The sequence below is a fragment of the Triticum dicoccoides genome, chromosome 4B (assembly GCF_002162155.2).
Source record: "Triticum dicoccoides isolate Atlit2015 ecotype Zavitan chromosome 4B, WEW_v2.0, whole genome shotgun sequence".
NCBI classification, from domain to species: Eukaryota; Viridiplantae; Streptophyta; class Magnoliopsida; order Poales; family Poaceae; genus Triticum; species Triticum dicoccoides.
This window is the reverse complement of record NC_041387.1, coordinates 84,736,615-84,741,212: the sequence shown is the minus strand read 5'-3', so window position 1 is coordinate 84,741,212 and position 4,598 is coordinate 84,736,615.

Here is a 4,598-nt window from a genome sequence, read left to right as displayed (position 1 = left end):
AGTTCTCTGCTGAAAATAAAAGTCTTCCTGGCAACCAACTTGCCGGAAGCCGGCATCGAGAATGTCAAAGTTCTCTGCTGAAAATAAAAGTCTTCCTGGCAACCAGCTTGCCGGAAGCCGGCATCGAGAACGTCAAAGTTCTCTGCTGAAGATGAAAGTCTTCCTGGCACCCAGCTTGCCGGAAGCCGGCAACGAGAACGGAAAAGTTCTCTGCTGAAAATAAAAGTCTTCCTGGCAACCAGCTTGCCGGAAGCCGGCATCGAGAACGTCAAAGTTCTCTGCTGAAGATAAAAGTCTTCCTGGCAACCAGCTTGCCGGAAGCCGGCATCGAGAACGTCAAAGTTCTCTGCCGAAGATGAAAGTCTTCCTGGCAACCAGCTTGCCGGAAGCCGGCATCGAGAACGTCAAAGTTCTCTGCTGAAGATAAAAGCCTTCCCGGCAGGCCAGTATCGCTGGGGGCTATAAGTGCCAAGAATCGTCCACGGCAAATCAGAGTTGCCGGGGGCTGCACTATCAGATAAGTTTCTTTCGTCCCTCATCATGCATCCTCTTATGGACTAGGGAAAGCAAACCCATGTTCCTCCCCAGAAACTGCCGTGCTCCCCCGACTCTAGGCCCTGGGGCTCGTCCTCGGGGCCAAGATTGGTCGTAGTCGCGGCAGCAAAGGGATGGAACGAGGATACCGCACCACCTCGTTCCTATCTCCGTCAAAAGCGTGAGAAAGGTCAAGTGACGTGGGAAGGCGGCAGGGTCTGTTGCCGGGAGAGAAATTGTCTGTCTGAGGGATACCAAGGATTTGTTCCTTGGCGTGGGTTTAACTCGCGAGACAAGTAACCCGGCAAACATTCCCTTTTTCATTAAAAACATCCCACTCAGGTACAGTCCATAGAGGATGAAAAACATGAAAGAGAGGATTACAAGTTCTAGATATAGCTAAGGCCCAAAGGCTTACAAACTAAAAAGATAAGATACCCGTAATCCCTTTCCTGTCCCCCTTTTCAGGAGGCAGGTCAAGGAGGCGAAAAGGGCAAAAGGAGTGCCTAGGCGAGCTACGGGTGCCAGAAGACACCAAGGGAACATCCCGGGGGCCGTCCGAAGGCTGAACGGCGACGGCGACGCCGGAAGCGGGGCTCGAAGACGGGGCGACGGGACGTCAGCACGCTGTCGAGGGCACCACGCCCCCGTACTCCGGCTTGACGGCCTTGTCGCTCGCACTCTTCCCCTTCCGCAGCCTCCCTACGACAGCCGCCCAAGGAGACGACCCCGGCGAGTTCAAGAAGCCGGCGACGCGGATGATGGGGTCGCCGGTGCCGAGCAAGGCGGCGCCCGACGCCTAGTCGGACCCGCTACTCCGCCGCCCGCTACCCTCGTCGTCGCTATCGCTCCCCTCCTCGTCGCTCTCGCTCGAGGAGGAGCCTTCGCTGTCGGAGGAGCTGTCCACGCAGCACTTCGACCGAGTGCCGAAGCACCCGAAGGCCTTGACGGAGAGGAGATCACCCTCCATCAACTTAAAATGGAGGGTAAACCCCTCCGTCAAGCTGTGGATGCGGGCGAATGTCTTCCACCCTCAATCAAGATACATCACATTAGGGGCTGGGAATGCAACGCGGACTCGCGTGCCGCTGATCCCACAGCCCCTCATGTGCAGCCTCAACGTCTCGGGCGGCTCCACTTCCATCGCGCGCGCAAACGGAGCAGGAAGACGGAGGCGACGACGAGGCGCTCGGCACAGCCTAACCAAGAACTCGCAAGGGTCGTCCCCTATATGGACCGCCATGGGGGGAGAAGCCGCCGGCGGAGGTGAAGCTGACGTGCCGCCCCGTCCGCCTCTTCCCCGAGCACCTCGACCCCGTCCTCGACCTCGTCCGCGGCCTCGCCCCCTCCCTCTTCCCCTCATGGCTGGCTCTGCCACCACAGGCGTGGAAGAGGGAGAGATGCGCTGTCGGGCGGCGAACCTCGCCGTCACCGATGAAGGGACTGGGTTCCCTTTCTCCATGGCAGAGGGGAGAAAGGGGAGCAGAAGCTGAAGAAAAGAGAAGATGAGAGAGTGAGGGCTTCTGTGCTCCCATCCCGCTCCTTATAAAGGAGCGAGGTGGGGGCTCGGCCGCCCCGCTCGGCGAATCAAGGCGCGAGAAGGGCAGGGAGTCAGGGCCGACCCGCTCGCGACGGCCCAGTTTCCCACTCCACCGTCCGTGACCCCAAACGCATGGGGGACGCGTGGCGGGGGTGCAGAACTGAGGCGACAGATGAGGCGGCATCGTTCCACCCCGTGAACGCGGGGAGTGGACGTCCCGAAAACCATGCACCGGCTCCGTCCAGTAAATACACCACGCCCTCGCACCTACCCCCGTTTAAGGAGGCGGGTGTGAACCACCTCCATCATCATGGCCTGACGCATGCTCGGGAGGCTTAGCCCCACGCACAACTCCCACGATCTCTCCCACGACGCCGCGTTTGACGCGTGCCGTTCTGGGCGTGCCCGGTGGGAGCGGAGTTAGATTCGGCGTGACCTAGGCCGCGCGTGCCCGTGCATTGTTTTGGGCCTGGCCCAACAGCGCTCGGCACCGTGTATGGCCCAGGCCTGGGGGCTCCTGTCGGTGTACTAGAGTAGGGGTACCCTATTACCCCGAACTCGTGCACGGGCAGTTGCAGCCCCCCCCCCCGCGCGGCAAGGCTTGCCGGGTGACCGCCAGGACCCTCCGTGGTCCCCTTAAAGACCATTCAATAACAAAATACTCAAGCCAAGACCCCGGCAAGAGGAGCTTGTCGGGAAGGCCAACCAAGGCCCCGGCAAGGGGAGCTTACCGGGAAGAGACGAGACCCCGGCAAGAGGAGCTTGCCGGGAAGACCACGCAAGACATACCAAGAAAGCTTTCCGCGACGCGCCCTGCGCCCCGGCAAGATCCGGCGAGCGACAAGCTTCCGGAAGCGACAAGATGACGGCCGCGGCAAGGAGCTTGCCGCGGGAAACTCCCACTGCATGCCCGCGCTCCAGCTCACCTGCTAACGTGTCGCTCTGGGACTCTCCCAGAGCGCACGTGGCGGGAGGCCGCGCAGCTAGGGGTACGTGGTGGCAAGCGGAGATGAAGAGAAGCCCATCGTGGCAAACGGTGGCGTTCCTAACGGTCACCTTTCGCACTGTTTAGGAGACTCAGACAGGCATTTAATGCCCTTGTCCCCTGCCGTCAGAGTTAGGTAGGGTACACTGTATCCACAGTAGCGGTAGCTATACCTACCACATCCTTTTTCCGTTTTTACCCTTCCTGGCTGCGTTGCTCCCTCTCGGTGACCCCTTGAGTATAAAAGGAGGCCCAAGGGCAACCTAGAGGAGGTTCCGCATTTTCAAGGAGGTTCCGCATTTCGGGAACTCAGAAGAACACTCTCACGCTCAGTCTGGCAGCGTCCATCGCTCCTGAGCAACAGTCTAATATACACAAACAAGCAGCAGTAGGGTTTTACGCATCCGTGCGGCCCGAAGCTGGGTAAAAAATCCCCCCGCCTGCACTGCCTCGATCTGCTCTTTGCGTGCTCTCCGCCCCTCCACCGAACCGAAAGGGGCCCTGTCCCCATAGGTGTTGGCGGGAATCAGCATCGCCCCCGGCATGTTGTTTGAAAAATTTGAGAAAATCATCCTCTTTTGCTCTCTGGCCCATTTGGGTGTTTTCTACTGCAACTCTATTTTATTTTACTCTAGTGCCCATGATCTTTCTCCTACTTATAAACCACCCTACAAAACCCTTAAGTGCAGGAGATTGGACCCATTGGTGCATTTTTGCCCCATGCAATGATAGCCTTTAGTTTCTGCCCAGATTTGGTTTTCTCAAATACTTGCACTAACAAGTTTCTAGTTTTGCCCAGCTAACCTTGCCACCCTATCTATCATCTAAAGAGACTAGGATCTGGAGTTTTTGGCCACCCCAAGAGATGCCTTGGTGCCCATGGCATTCTGTCGAGCACTTTGTGTGCATAGCCAGATTTGGCATGATTTTTAGTTTACATTGTGAGCTTGATCCTCTGACCCAACAAACTTGTCCACTAAGCTCCTAGCTACCCCTAACCCAGACCTGTTAACTGCAAGCCTCGCTCAAGCCCTGTAGCACACGATGGCGTTGCATCGAGCACCTGGCGTGCGTGCTTTGGGCGCGCCCAGAGCGCACGTTTTGCACGCGCGTGCACCGAGCCGTCGCGTCTCGCTGCTGCCTCCCAGTGCCCGTTCTGGCCCCTCCCCTCGCACAGCCAGTGCGCCCCGACTCCTCCCTCACCGCAGAGCCACCCCTGGCGCCCTACAGTGTCGCCGTCAGGTCGGCCTTGGCGGCACGCCGACGTCCACAGCAGGCCCCACTACTAGGAAAAGGGCTATAGATGGAAATGACACTAATGGCGCACCAGACATGTGGTGCGCCATTAGTATATACTAATGGCGCACCACCTTCTGATGCGCCATTAGTGTTGAAACTACTAATGGCGCACCCTGCCTACGATGCACCATTAGTAACAAATTTTTTTTTGAACTAGTGCGCCTGTCCAAACATACTAATGGCGCACCGTGGATGTGGTGCGCCATTACTAGTTAAACTAATAATGGCGCACCGTGCCAC